The following is a 16,558-nucleotide window of genomic DNA, read 5'->3' as shown; positions in this document are numbered from 1 at the left end:
CATCTTATCTCCCACATAGCATTAGGTACCAAGATAAAACACCCTAAATATGAACGCCAGGGGCCCACTGAACAGTTTGATACACAATATGTATAGGTTTACCTAAGAATGGGGCATGTAGGGGCCCCAATGTGAACATACCCCCATATGATCTATCATTTCTGTCATTTCAGCTTCTGCAAAATCAACACATTTACATCATTATATGCGGGATAATGCTAGTAAAAAGTTCATTCATCCCAGAAAATCATATATTTTTGGAAAGTACACATTCCCCCGAATCTAAAATGGGTACCCATGTCTTTCTACTCCAAAGTACCAAGCCATAAAGCTTTCATAAGTTTGACGATTTTTATGGCATTTCCAAAAATCACCTCAAAACTTCAACTATGCAGCATACAGGTCATTAGGTACCAAGACAAACCTCCCTAAATATGAACCCCAGAGGTCTACTGAACAGTTTGATGCCCAGTGTACATAGGTTTATCAAAGCACATGGCACTTAGAGACCCCCAAATATACCTTGTGCACACTAATTTCATGGCTTATCTTTACCTAATTCATAAACACACGGCAGTTTTATGAGGGGTAGAAGCTGTAGAAATGTAGGGTGACCCCTAAAAACCATATATTTTTGGAAAGTACACATTCTGACAAATCCAACAAGGGTAAAGAGTCCTTTCTACACCAAAGTACCAATCTGCAAAGCTTTCCTAAAGTTAGTGGTTTTTATGACTTTTCAGAAAATCGCATAAAAATGTTGCAATTTGCCGCATTTATCTCACACAATTTCTTGCATACAAAGGCAAGTCACCCCAAATAGGAACACCAGAGGTCTACTGAACAGTTTGATGCCCGATATGCATAGATATACCAAAGTCTGCGGTATGTACTGACCCCAAAATGAAAATAGCGCATATGGATTTCTCGCCTGCCAACTCAGCTTTTACACACAGAGCCCCCTGACAGCGTATTATGTGCAATAAGACCCCCTAACTATACAGAGACCCCCAGAAAACCATATATTTTTGGAAAGTACACATTCTGACAAATCCAACAAGGGTAAAGAGTCTTTTCTACACCAAAGTACCAATCTGCAAAGCTTTCCTAAAATTAGTGGTTTTTATGACTTTTCAGAAAATCACATAAAAATGTTGCAATTTGCCACATTTATCTCACACAATTTCTTGCGTACAAAGGAAAGTCACCCCAAATAGGAACACCAGAGGCCTACTGAACAGTTTGATGCCCAATATGCATAGATATACCAAAGTCTGCGGTATGTACTGACCCTAATATGAAAATAGCGCATAAGGATTTCTCGCCTGCCAACTCAGCTTTTACACACAGAGCCCCCTGTCAGTGTATTATGTGCAGTAACCCCCCCCCTAACTATACAGAGACCCCCAGAAAACCATATATTTTTGGAAAGTACACATTCTGACAAATCCAACAAGGGTAAAGAGTCTTTTCTACACCAAAGTACCAAGCCGCAAAGCTTTCCTAAAGTTAGTGGTTTTTATGACTTTTCAGAAAATCACATAAAAATGTTGCAGTTTGCCGCATTTATCTCACACAATTTCTTGCGTACAAAGGCAAGTCACCCCAAATAGGAACACCAGAGGCCTACTGAACAGTATGATACTGATACTGATGCCCAATATGCATAGATATACCAAAGTCTGTGGTGTGTACTGACCCCAAAATGAAAATAGCGCATAAGGATTTCTCGCCTGCCAACTCAGCTTTTGCACACAGAGCCCCCTGTCAGCATATTATGTGCAGTAACACCCCCTAACTATACAGAGACCCCCAGAAAACCATATATTTTTGGAAAGTACACATTCTGACAAATCCAACAAGGGTAAAGAGTCTTTTCTACACCAAAGTACCAATCTGCAAAGCTTTCCTAAAGTTAGTGGTTTTTATGACTTTTCAGAAAATCACATAAAAATGTTGCAATTTGCCACATTTATCTCACACAATTTCTTGCGTACAAAGGAAAGTCACCCCAAATAGGAACACCAGAGGCCTACTGAACAGTTTGATGCCCAATATGCATAGATATACCAAAGTCTGCGGTGTGTACTGACCCTAAAATGAAAATAGCGCATAAGGATTTCTCGCCTGCCAACTCAGCTTTTACACACAGAGCCCCCTGTCAGTGTATTATGTGCAGTAACCCCCCCCCCCTAACTATACAGAGACCCCCAGAAAACCATATATTTTTGGAAAGTACACATTCTAATGAATTCAAAATAGGTAAAGTTATTGTTGTACACCAAAGTTACACATGGCAAAGCTACACTAAAAACAGATCAGGAATACTAATATAGGGATAAAAATGCAATAAAACCACAAAAATTGTGCAAATCAATGAAACAACAAAATAAGTCACATGACAGTGTAATTAGTGGTTAGAATATCTGATCCAATAGTCACGCTGTCAAAATAAACAGTTTTTGGGGGAAATAAAAAAAATTAATGAAAATTTTTTTTTTTTTAAGTTTTTGTGAGTTTGTGTATACATGTGCACATGTAAAAGTTGTGTGACAGTGTGTATATGAGTGTATATGAGTGTATATAAGTGTAAATAAGTGTGCAATCGCATCTGCTGCTTGTAGGATGGTCCTGCAACAATCGCATCGCAGGACCATCCCCCCCCAACCCCCTCGGCTCCTTGCCGAAGGGGTTGGGGGCACATCTGTCTCTCTGCACCGGCGGCTTTTGCCGCCGATGCAGAGAGAAGCGCTCAGCCAGAAAGAATGTAGGTACTACGGCGTTGGCAGGAAACTGCTTTTTTTAAAATGACGTAGTACCTACGGTCTTGGCAGGGAAAGGGTTAAACAATGGCCAGGGAATTAAAGAATAATTGTTTGGATCTAGTAGGTGTTTTATCAATATGATGTTTTTATTTTTAGATCTTAATGGGTCAGAGGTTTTCAATAGAAGTTTAACTGGCATGAAGGGAGTTTGATAGTAACTGAAGCCATGGCTGGAGAATAGATATTTCCATAAAAAAATAGTGTCCCGATATAGAGGAATTCTTTTAATATCTCTTGGTAAATTACTCTATTTACTATGTAATATAGAAAATATATCAGAATAAGGTTCATGGAGTAATTCTATTTTTGGGTTGGTGTATTTGTTACTTTGAAAGATCCATTTAATAAGGTATCTTGTTAGAGCAGACAGGTTAAATGTTCTAAAATTCGGTATTTTTAGTCCACCAAGTTTAGCAGGTCCCCTTAATTTGGACAAAGCTATTTACAATTTTTTTTCCTTCCAAATAAATTTCACAAGTGCAGAATCTAGCTTTCTAATATCTGAATGTCTAATAAGTAAAGGTAAGTTGATTAAAGAATAAATCAGTTTAGGAAAGATTAAAGTTTTGAAAAAGAAGACCCTGCCTTTTAAATTTAATGGGGAATGCATCTATTTTTTACACATTGAGGAATACAAATTATTTATATCTATGGGAATAGTTAAGCCCAAATATTTGAGTTGTGTTTTTGGGGGTCTTAATTGCAGCTTCTTTAAAAGAGAGTTAGATATAGAGCCAAATGGATTCATTATCTCAGTCTTGTCAACATTTACTTATCCTTATATCCTGAAAAGGACTGAAAATTCACAAGCATATCAAAAACGGCTTTAAGAGAGTTATTTGGATTTTTTATGATTAGCAGCAAGTCATCTGCAAATGCTAGTACCTTAAGTTGCTGCTTGTTAATAGTGATACCTTGGAAAGCCTTAGAAGAAATTAAAGCTCTAATCAATGGTTCTAAAGCTATATTAAATAACAAGGGAGATAAGGGGCAACCTTGTCTAGTCCCCTTAAAATTTTTTAAAGGTTTGGATTGGGCACCTCCTAAATGACTTGAGTTTTGGGATTAGAGTAAAGATATTGAATGTAATGATAAAATGGGCCATTAATACCAAATAAATCCAAACAACTGAAAAGATGGTCCCAAATCAAATTATCGAAAGCTTTCTCAGCATCAATATTAATTATAGAGCAAGGAATCTTGTGTTTCTTGGTATAAAATATTATATTAACTAAAGCTCTTATGTTCTTAACCCCTGATCTATTTTTAATAAAACCGTTTTGAGCTTCGGAGATAACAGAAGGAAGGATCAGGGACAATCTATCAGCCAAAATTTTTGATAATAACTCAATATCTTGATTTAAGAGAGATATTGGCCTATAAGATGAGGGGAGAGAAAGATCTTTATCTTTTTTCAGTATAACTTTAAGGCTAGAAAGTTCACTAGAAGGAAGTTTTTTACAATACAGTAGAATGGCCCTACCTGTGGCAAACGCTAGCAAGGTACGCTTTGGGAGACAAGTTTATCGAATGGATTAAAGCTCTATACGACTCACCTAGGGCCAGGATACGGGTAAACTCGGGTCTGTCACGGGAGTTCAGTCTGGCAAGGGGAACCAGGCAGGGTTGCCCACTGTCACCCTTGCTTTTTGCCCTCGCCATAGAGCCCTTGGCTATACAAATCAGGGCCAACCCCAACATAAAGGGACTCAAATTGCAAAAACTCCGCACTCCTAAATGAGACGGGCCGGTTTGGGGGATTTTCGGGACTGAGGGTGAACTGGGAAAAATCCCTGATCTTCCCAATAGACCCAGGTGGGAACAGAGACCCCGCACATGGTCCACAACTTTAATGGGTAGACAGTTTCAGGTACTTAGGAATCGAAATCCACAAAAATCTTTCAGAATTCATAAATCTCAACCTAACCCCAATCATACGCTCTCTAAGGCTTAAAACCTAAAACTGGGCCACGCTACCATTTTCCCTTCCTGGGCGCATAAACATAATAAAAATGATCTTCCTACCCAAACTGCTATATGCGTTCCATAACTCCCCGGTAATGCTTCCCAAAAAATGGTTTAGGAACCTAGATGCAATAGTAAGGGGGTTCATATGGGCAGGAGAACGCCCACGAATAAAATGGCAGATTCTACAAGCCCCACTTGGTAAGGGAGGCTTAGCCCTACCTAATTTCCAGCTGTACTACTATGCAAGCCAATTGGTGTTCACCTAGTGGTGGCTAAACCCCAACCCAAACAATCAAGCAGTGGTACTTGAGGCAGGGGTGATCTCCTCCTTTGAGGCACTAGCAAACCAACTGCATAGAGGTACCTCATCCATATACCCTCTCACACCGGCCATGAAAACAGTAATAACAATATTCCAAAAAACTGTGGTTAGTGGGTACAACAAACTTTCTAAATGGTCCAAATGGACAGTATTATGGGGCAATGAGACCCTCCCTCACCTACGTGCAATACCAGATGTTAGTACCTGGGCAGTGGCGGGGGTGAAATACCTTGGGGATGTAGTCTCAGCCGGGGGCTTTAAGCAGTTTGCTCAACTGCAGACCGAATTTGGGCTGCACAACCATATGTTGTTTAGGTTTCTCCAACTATGACACGCGCTCAACACCCAATTCCTGGGAAATGCCCCCGATATAACGACAACAACAGTAGAACGCTATCTGAGGCGCCCTGACCTTACCAAACAGGTTAGCTGGTTTTACACTATCCTTCTGCAGAATGACTTTGACCAACCCAAACATTTCGCACACAAGTGGCAACAGGACTTCCCTCAGTTGGATGAGGCCAACTGGAAGGAAATTCTAAGTCAAATACCAGACACCAATATCTCCTCCAGGGACAGGTACATACACACTAAGTTCCTAAACAGAGTATACCTAACACCTCACAGGCTGGCCCAAATCTACCCGGGATATCCGGATGTATGCCCCAAATGTAACACTGAGCAAGGCAACTACATGCATATTTTTTGGGACTGCACAGAGATCCAAAAGTTCTGGACAGAGCTACTGGACTATAGCACCACAGTACTAGACCTTCCAAACGTCCGCTCTCCATTACTATGGGGCTGATTTACTAACCCACGAACTCGAATCCGAAATGGAAAAATTCCGATTGGAAAACGAACATTTTACGACTTTTTCGTATTTTTTGCGATTTTTTTGGCGCCTTTACGACTTTTCGGAAATTATCGCGACTTTTTCGTTACCAATACGATTTGCGCGAAAAAACGCGAGTTTTTCGTAGCCATTCCGAAAGTTGCGATTTTTTCGTAGCGTTAAAACTTGCACAAAAAGTTGCGATTTTTTTGTAGTGTTAAAACTTGCGCAAAATGTCGCGCCTTTTAAGTTTTAACGCTACGAAAAAAGCGCAACTTTTCGCGCAAGTTTTAACGCTACGAAAAAATCGCAACTTTCGGAATGGCTACGAAAAACTCGCGTTTTTCCGCAAAAATCGTATTGGTAACGAAAAAGTCGCGATAATTTTCCGAAAAAATCGCAAAATACCGATCATTACGAAAAAAACGCAATCGGACGCATTCGGCCCGTTCGTGAGTAAGTAAATGGGCCCCTATGTCTACTTGGACACACGGAAGGACTATCACTCAATAAGTTTGATGAACTTTTCCTTCTCCAAATCCTACACTTCGCCAAAAAAGCAATCTTAATGACCTGGAAGGCAACGGCTCCCCCATCTCTGGGCTTCTGGAAAAAATTGATAAATGACACCCTGCCCAGTCAAAAACTAACATACCAGGCTAGAGGATGCCCAGAAAAATTCAACAAAATATGGGGCAACTGGATGAAAGACACAATAACCACGAAAACACACACTGGATACAACAAAAGGGCCCAGATATATGGACCATGGACAGAGTCAGGTAACAAACGAACACAAATTCACAAAAAAAAAAAAAAAGAGACCAATGGACCAGCAAGCTTAATTAAAGACTCTTTATTATGGATACAAAATAGGACCACAGAACAAACATGAGAAAATTCAGGAATGCACCAGGAAAACAAGGAAGCACAAGAACCCCTTCCCCCCCTCCCCCATCTACACCACCCCCTCTTTCCCACATTTCTTTTCTCTTTTCTTTTTTCTACCTGTTTACCTTTTTGTAGTTAAAAATTGAAAACACAATAAAGAGAATCTTTAAAAAAAAAAGATTAGTTAGGAAAGGAGACATTTTGTCCAACAGAAGTTTATAAAAAGTAGGGGCCATCAGGACCACCCACTTTTCTATATTTTAAATTGTCAATGGCATAAGTAACTTCTTCAATTAAAATTGGTCCATTAAGATCTTTTAATTGTTCCAAAGAAATTTGGGGGTTCTTGCAGTTAGTAAGAAACAATGTCTTTGTCTCGGAGTTGTTATTAGTGTTATGTGAGTATAGCTTTTCATAGTAATTTTTGAATATATCAACTATTTTATTGGGATCATTAGTTAATACATTGTTTTTATCTTTAATTCTAATTAGTTTAGTATGTCTATCATGTAATTTTGTTAGATTGAAAAGCATAATTAGCTTTGTTATTTAAATTACTATATTTAGCATGTAAATATGAAGCAAAAAAAGTGTTTCTAAAGTCAATCCAGGCCTTGAGGTCTTCAGTAACTTTTTTGTATTTTAAAACATTCTCCAAAGAGGGAAATTGTTTAAGGCGAAGATATAAATCTTTTTTCCTTTAACTTAAGTTTAGAAAGTTTTTTTGAACCTTACGATAATAATGACACCTAAAAGATAAAATCTCTCCCCTAATCACAGCTTTCCAAGTTTCCCAAAACAATGGGAGATTATCTAAATGGTCTTTATTAACAATTAAGAACATATCCCATCTATCTTGAAGCATTTTGATGAAGTCAGGGTTATCTTTCAAAGGACTAGGGAAGGACCAAGAAACAAAACTTTTAGATGTTGTTGAATTGGAGAAATGGATAGAAACTGGCGCATGGTCAGATATATCAATGTTACCTATATCAGCTGTTATAATTTTACTTAGTAAATTATTTGACGTTAAAATATAATCTATTCTAGTTCCTATATTGTGGGGAGAGGAGAAAAAGGTAAAGTCTTTCTCTGTTGGATGGAAAATTCTCCAAGTCTCATTTAGGCCAGTGTCTTTAAAGAATTTGTGTAAAAGTTTCTGTCAAGGGACCATAAATAAGATTCATTTAAGTGACCTGCTAAAATTATATTAGTATGGGGAAGTGAAGAAATTTGTTGTTTAAGCCAGGAGAAGTATTCATTTTTGGCATTATTTGGAGCATAAGAAGAACATAAGTGCCATGGAGTATCATTAATAAGTACCTCTATGTAAATATATCGGCCTTGCTCATCTTTGACTGATTGTAGTATAGCAACATTAAGTTTGTGGTGAAACAGGATAGCTACACCACATTTTTTATTAACTGCTGGAGAAAAAACAACTTCTCCTACCCAACCCTTTTTTAACTTTTCGTTATCTGATTCATTCAGGTGGGTCTCTTGTAAAAAAGCTACATCACATTTAAAGCTTTTTTTTTTTTTTAATTGTTTTTATTTATTTTTATGCATAACAATTGGGTTCCACATATGCAAAATATTATCTTTTACAAGAATCAAAACATATTATTAGGCATAGATATTTGGTACTCTTAGGATTTAAAATCTTTACATTGGTGAGCCTATTCAGGGTATGCATGTGGATGGATGGTAGGTAATTGGCTACTTCACGCTTAGGTGAGCCAATTTCCCAAAAATAGGGTATAGTGGAGGGTCCGATTGGTAAATAAATCAAACAAACAAAATATAATGTGAAGCTTCAGATAAAATCAACATGAACTATATACATTTCAGTTCACCGGTTCCGGGGAAGGTTATTTGGGGTACCTGGTTCCGTTGTATTGTGGATCCTGGGAGGCAGCGATGATTCATCTTGGAGCCGTTATAGCGTATAGTAGAGGATTAGTGCCTCTGAGGCTCTCTTGGTCATACCATGTGGTATTCTTGAATGTGTCAACTGTCAGTTGTCTAATGTCTGGGGGAAGGTTCAGGATGTAAGTTGTCCATGTGTCTAGTTGCTGCAGCCAGTTTTCCCGCTAATGCTCTGTCAGGTTTGGTGATTTGTTGCCCCCCTTTTATTTTGCTAAAGAAGGCCCATTCGGTGTCTGGTGTGAATTTTTTTTTTGTCAGTTGGTGCCAATAGTCATACGTCTGCGTCCATAGGGTTTGGATAATTGGGCATTGCCAAATGCAGTGGAGTAATGAACTTTCGTCATTTTTGCATCTGAGGCATTTGGGGTTGTCAAGTTGTCCCATTTTGAATCTCCGTGATGGAGTGAGGTAAGATTGGTGTAACAGCTGTAGGGTCATAATTTGATATTGGCTGGAGGGAATTAGTCTCATTGCGTGTAAATGGAGTTTTAGGATATGTTGTTCGTCTGCGTTCGGAATAATATCTGTCCATTTCCTTAGGGATATATTTTTGTGTGTGTCGTTTGGGTTTGGTCTAATGAGTCTATGGATGGATGCTGTGGAGTGATGAGTGTTGTCTCCTTTCCATATATGGTTCACAGGGCTAGAGAGATCTTGTTCTGTTAATTGTCTCAAAACCTCTCTCGCATAGTGTGCGCATTGGTGGTTGCTTCTGTAAATGCCATAATAGTGAGTTTTCTGTTGAGTATGTCTCTAATGCAGTGGAGTCCTTCTTGTTTCCATTGTGCAAAGATGTCGGCCATTAGGCCGCTGGGAAAGTTTGTGTTTACATTTAAAGCTTTTTAATTTTTGTGAAATACTTTACCTTTTTATATGATGATTTAATCCATTGACATTCCAGGAAACTATGTTCAATGGTAAAGACTTATGTTGGAATTGTATCAGAAAAGATGAGCAAGAGCAGAATTTGATACTTTAACATACTTGTAATAACATCCACTGGGCAAAAATATTCAACAATATTAACAATTAATGTGAATAGCATAACAATATTAGGTAGATAAAATAACAAGCTACAAAGGCAATTTTAAACAATACAATCTAATCATATGTAACTTCCTTTTTATTCAAAGGATAAAGGTCTGAATACTCTCTCAAAGAGAAAAGCATCCCCTTGTGGGTCAGGCACAATTAAGCATGGCTGAACATGTTTCAAATAACATTTCATCTTCGCTGATATATGAGGGGTTAATTCCCCTGGGAGGATGAGGTGACCTTGATCTTGATCTGGAATTGGAGTGAGTTTGTAGTGTAGTAGGCTTTAGCTCTTTGGAAATCTTAGAATGGCGTGGTTTATCATATTTGCGGGCTCTCTGGCTATTAGAGTGGATTTTAGTTGTATTGTCTATTTTTCCATCAAGAGAAGTTTTGGTGACTTCCTTTCTTTCCAGATAGTTAACAAAAGTGGATGCTTCTAAAGGATCATTAAAGATTCTTGTACCAGAAGGCAAGAAGATTTTGAGTTTTGCAGAGTACATTAGAGAAAAGTTGATGTTGCGGTTTATCTGCGCTTGGCAGACATTTGAGAATTCTTTACGTTTTTGAGAAAGGAAGAGTGAATAATCCTGAAAAATAAGGATTCTTTTTCCTTCTAAATCTAGCATTTTCACTTTTTTGTATGCTTGAAACAATCGATTTTTCTCAGAATAGTCTAAGGGGCTGATTTACTTACCCACGAACGGGTCGAATGGAGTCCGATTGCGTTTTTTTCGTAATGATCGGTATTTTGCGATTTTTTCGTATGTTTTGCGATTTTTTCGGATTCTTTACGAATTTTTCGTTACCAATACGATTTTTGCGTAAAAACGCGAGTTTTCGTATCCATTACGAAAGTTGCGTAAAAAGTTGCGCATTTTTCGTAGCGTTAAAACTTACGCGAAAAGTTGCGCATTTTTCGCGTAAGTTTTAACGCTACGAAAAATGCGCAACTTTTCGCGTAAGTTTTAACGCTACGAAAAATGCGCAACTTTTTACGCAACTTTCGTAATGGATACGAAAAACTCGCGTTTTTACGCAAAAATCGTATTGGTAACGAAAAATTCGTAAAGAATCCGAAAAAATCGCAAAACATACGAAAAAGTCGCAAAATGTTCGTTTTCAAGTCGGAACTTTTCCAATTCGGGTCGGATTCGTGGGTTAGTAAATCAGCCCCTAAATATTTGACAATTACAACTCTTGGTCTTGGGTTTTGAATGCCTTTTAATGGACCAATCCTATGTAATCTTTCAAACTTGCCACATTCTGGAGGAAGTCCAAGTTTATGAGGAATTGTTTTGGAGACAAGATTATACAGAGAATCATTCTGGAAAGACTCTGGTATGCCAATAAATCTAAGATTGTTACTGTTTTCCAGATCGTCTAGTTTCAGTATTAATTCTTGTGCCTGTTTTTCCAAAGGATCCAACTGAGACTGCAAGTTCAGTGTATCATTCTGAATTTGAGAAACTGTTAAATCAAATTCCTCAAGACGTTTCTCGTGGTTTATGAGTTGTTCAAAGATGTTGGTAATGTTTATTTTTAATTTATCAATAGCCTTTTCAATAGTAACCTCAATAACAGGATTGATGAGCCTGGCAACTTCCGCTGCAATGAGAGACTAGTCCTCAGTCTGAGGGGTTTTAAGAAGGTAAAGAAATGTTGGAAGCATCTGAATCTTGTTGCTTTCCATTTTTTATGTATCCTTTTTCATATGTTTTAACATTTGTATTAGAAGCCATAGATGATGTATGAGAATGTGTTTCCATAAAATAATATATATATAAATACATGCAATAGTCAAGAGTTGTTTTCACCCTTCTCTCGCGCCTTCCTTTCTTTTCCTATTATATATATATTTTTTTTTATATTCTTTATTTTCATTTTTCAAATAATTACAAAAAAAAGGGGATAACATACACAATAGGGGAAGAGGGGGTAGGGATACAGAAAGGAAAAGGGAGGAAGGGGTAGCAATAGTCTGTTGCAGTTATCACAGTTTGTATAGTTACGTCATTGCGTTTTTTTTTTGTAATGATTTACTGTACTTGAGACCATATCCCGTAGAGGGTAGTTGTTTGTTTTCTGTTATGTTTTCCCCTAAGAGGAAGGGGGGTAAAAGTTGGGCAGAGCAGAGCATTACAGTGGTAACTTATACCTGTGCTTTTGGTATAGTCTTATGTTCTGGCAGAGGTATGTGTATTTATTTTGTGTTGTGGCACACCAGGGTATTGGTTTTACCCATGTTTTTATCAGGTTTCTAAGGGCTTAGACCTGGGTCTGGATTGGGTTGCTGGTTGTTAGTAATTGACCATATTCTGGGGATTCTTTGTAGAGAATCCAAGTTGTCCAAGTTTTAGTAACGTTTTCACGTGATTTAATGGTGTGTGCTAACATTTCTTCCATTCTCATAATATGGTTGAGCTCAATCGCCCAGTCACCAATCGTTGGGGGTTTGGTATTTTTCCAGAGCCTGGATATGACTGTTCTAGCTGCCGTTAATGAGAAGGCTAGGAAACCCTTATGCTTAATAGAAATTTGTTTGTTGGCAGGAGGTTTAGAGAGTAGTGCTAGGGCTGGGTCGGGTTGGAGGTCTAGGCATAGCACTTTAGAGATGGTTTGGAATACATGGATCCAGAATGGTTGTAGGTTGGGGCAGTCCCACCATATATGTTTCATATCACCTCTCTGGATATTGCAACGCCAACACTTGTCTGAAACGTTTGGGAACATGGTGTGTAAAGTGGCCGGGCATTTGTACCATCTAGATATGATTTTATAGTTTGTTTCTTGTGCTTTACATGCTGTTGCCATTGTGTGTGTGCAAAGCAATCTTCCCAATCCTTTTCCGGAATGGTCTGATTAAGGTCTCCTTCCCAGTGTTTTATAAAGTGAGGTGGCTTATTGTACTTTAGTTCTATTAAGTTGGGGTATATTTGGGAGATGGTGTGGAATGGGGGGTCTTTAGCTAAGCATAAATCATCAAAGGGAGTTGATTCCCCGAGCAGCTTTCCTCTCTCCGGGTGGGTTTGTAGCCAGTGTGTTAACTGGTGATAAGCAAACTTTTGTAAAAAGCTCTGTGTTGAGTTTCCTACGATTTTGTCTAGTGGGAGCAGTCCCGTGGAGGTGCGTACTTGTGTAAAGGGTAGGTTCTCAGTTTTCCTTCGAGATAGAAAACCTCGGCTAAGAAGTCCCGGTGGGAATGCTGGGTTGCCTATCAGGGGTGTCATGGGTCCGTGTCTATGGGAGAGTGGGTATGGTCTGATAAGTTTGTCCCAAGTTATGAGTGTGTGTTTTAGTATGATTGGGAGGGTGTTGGTGTGTTGTCTGTCTTGTGATTTTATCCAGGGCATAGCTGAAATGGGTGTGTGGGTCAGGTGCTGTTCTATCTGGATCCAATCTTTTTGATACCTGTGGTGGAAAGTGTCTATAACTCGATTGCATACGGTAGCTTGCCAGTATGTTTGTAGGTCGGGTAGGCCTGTTCCCCCTTTGTTTTTTCGTTTGTATAATATTTGTTTCTTTAAGCGGGGGTGTTTGTGTCACCAGACAAATTGGGTAATTAATTGGTTGACTGTTTGGAAAAAGTTCGGTTTAGGTGGTATGGGGATGGTTTGGAAGAGATACAGAAATTTAGGTAAAATCACCATTTTGAACAGGTTTATTCTTCCAAACCATGAGAGTCTGGGCTGGTCTGCGTTTTTTAGGTCTCTCTTGATCTGAGGGAGTAGTTGTTGGTAGTTAATTTGGGGGGCTGAAGAGATGTCCTTTGGTATGATAATTCCTAAATATTTTAATATGCTGGGTTGCCATATAAATGGGAAATTGTCCTGTATTCTCTGGGCTTCTGTATCTGTTAGTGTGACGTTTAATGCTTCCGATTTAGTGGTATTGATTTTAAAGTTGCTGTGACGTCCAAATCTCTCAAGTTCCCTCATTAAGGGTGGAATGGAGAAAAAGGGAGATTTCACGTACAGCAACAAGTCATCTGCGAAGGCTGCTGCCTTTATCTCTCGGTCCCCTATTGTAATCCCTTGTATTAGATCGTTCTTTCTGCTGTCAATAGATGTTCCATGGTTAGTATGTACAGTAAGGGGGATAGCGGGCATCCTTGATGGGTTCCATTAGCCAGGGTAAATGGGTCTGATAAGGTTCCATTGACGCGGATCCTAGCAGTTGGGGAGCTATACAATGTCATTATTTTTGATATAATGGTCTCGCCTAGGTTCATTTGCGAGAGTGTTTCTCTCAAGAAGTTCCAGTTTACACGATCAAATGCTTTTTCCGCGTCAATGGAAAGTATCAGGAGCGGTATTTTTGTTCTCTTTGCATAATGTAAGATGGTAAATGTTTTCAGTGTGTTATCCCTAGCTTCCCTCCCGGGTACAAAGCCCACCTGGTCTGTATGAATAATTTTGGTTAGTAATGGTTTTAGCCTGTTGGCTAGTATCTTAGCGTATAATTTGGTGTCAATGTTTAGTAGAGATATTGGCCTGTAATTGGCGCAGTTTGTTGGGTCTTTTCCTGGTTTTGGGATTACTGTTATTATAGCCTCTAGGAAAGATCGGGATGGTGGATTTTCTGCTGAGAGAGAGTTAAATGCTATCAACATTTCTGTAGTGAGGGCTTCTCCGAGTGTTTTATAGAAACTGATGGGATAGCCGTCAGGGCCCGGGCATTTGCCTGTTGGGGTAGTTTTTATCGCGTGTGAAAGTTCTTCTAATGTGAAGGGTTGGTTTAGGTCATGTTTGATTTGAGGGTTTATAATTTTGGGTAGTGGGGTGTCTTTGATATAGTCTTGTAGGGATTCTTGTGTTTTGGATGTAGTGTTTGGTTTGAGATTGTAAAGGTTATGGTAGTATTGCTTGAAGGTGTCTGCGATTTTATGAGTTAGGTGGGTATTTTGTCCTGTTGCAGTTTGGATGTGATGTATATAGTTTGCGTTTTGTTTTTGTTTGATCAATCTAGCAAGCATTTTTCCACATTTGTTTCCCCATTCGTATAATTTTCCTTTGAACCTTTCTGTGTATTTTTGGAAGTGTGTCTGCATTTAGTCGCGTAGTTCCAATCTGGCCTTTTGTAAGTTTCCGTATATGTCATTGGCTAGTGTGGTTTTATGAGATATTTCTAGGTTGTGTATTGTTTGTATTAGCTGGCTGACTTTCTGGGTTTTAAGTTTTTTAAGCCTTGAACCATGCTTTATTAGGGTGCCTCTCAGTGTGCATTTCAGTGTCTCCTATTTCATCAGTGGAGAAGTGTCGTCTCCCACATGGTCTGTTTTATAGTTTATAATAGTTTGTTTAAGTTCTGCGAGACAGATTTCATCTCGTAGCAGTGATTCGTTGAGACGCCATGTCCATTGGCGGGTTGGGAGGTCTGGTATTTTTATATTTATGTGTATGGGGTTGTGGTCTGAGTTGATTTGGGGGCCTATTTCTGTATGGGAAACCCAGTTTAGTATGTGGTGTGTGACCATTATATAATCCAATCTGCTGTATTGGTTGAAAGGTGGGGAAAAATAGGTGTAGTCTTTTGTTGTGGGGTGTTGTATCCTCCAGGGGTCTGTTAATTGTTGTTTGTTGATTATGTTTTTGGCCTGTTTGAGTTTGTTAAGTGGAATGCTTGATTTGCCTGTTGATGTGTCTAGGGGTGGGTGGAGGGCCATATTGAGGTCTCCCCCTAGTATTACATATCCTTCAATGTAATCCTCCAGGAAATTGGAAAGCTGCTCGAGGAACTGAGTCTGTGTAGTGTTTGGCGCATAGCATGAAATAATGGTGAGTTTGGTTTTTTGAATCTCTATTTTAATAGCTAGGATTCGTCCCCTCTCATCTTTTCGTGTACCCTTAAGTAGGAAATTAAATTTTTTGTGGATTGCGATAGCTGTACCTTTTGATTTGGCTTCTGGGTTATCGCAATAAAACCAGGTAGGATAATATTTGTTTGTTACATTTGGTCTATGTCCTTCTTTGAAGTGCGTCTCCTGGAGTAGGAGAATATCAGTCTTTGCCTTATGCATTTCATACAGGATTTGGGATCGTTTCTCGGGTGTGTTCAGTCCCCTACAGTTTACCAAAGTTTACCACATACCAAAGTTAAACATCACAGTCACTTGTCTAAAACATAGAACATGTAATATATTTTTTCACTGGTGCAAGGTAAAAGTAATAATAATCCATTGAAACAAAGTTCAGCCATGGGACCAGTGAAATTTACACAAATTGTATACTAAGGGGCACATTCATCACGACAGGTCTGAATACAAAAAATTTGTATATTTTTTTTAAAAGTTACAACTTTTGCGTATTTTCTGCAACTTTTTCGTACATTTGCGCAACTTTTTCATGCTTTGCAACAAAAAGTGCGACAAAATCGTATTGTTGCACCAAGTACAAAAGTTTCAGATTCATTCAAGCTTCGGTATCGTGACTTTCCTTGGGCCAGGTTGGAGCTGCAGAGTGCCATCGAGTCCTATGGGAGGCTTCCAAAATCATGCACAGAAGGATCAAAGTCAGAAAGGTTTTCCTGCATTTTACGATCGTTCGAAATAATCGTACTTTTCGGACATTATACACTAAGATACGATTTTTTCGTATTTTCAAATACAAATTTTTCGTACTTTAAAAAGAACGATACAAAAAAAAAATCGTATGCAATACGTTTTTTTTTGTATTGTGCTTTTTAAACATAGTAACATAGTAAGTTGGGTGAAAAAAGACATACGTCCATCACGTTCAACCATAATGCCTATAT

This window comes from Xenopus tropicalis, chromosome 9, assembly GCF_000004195.4.
Source record: "Xenopus tropicalis strain Nigerian chromosome 9, UCB_Xtro_10.0, whole genome shotgun sequence".
Taxonomy (NCBI): Eukaryota; Metazoa; Chordata; class Amphibia; order Anura; family Pipidae; genus Xenopus; species Xenopus tropicalis.
This window is presented reverse-complemented; position numbering follows the sequence as displayed.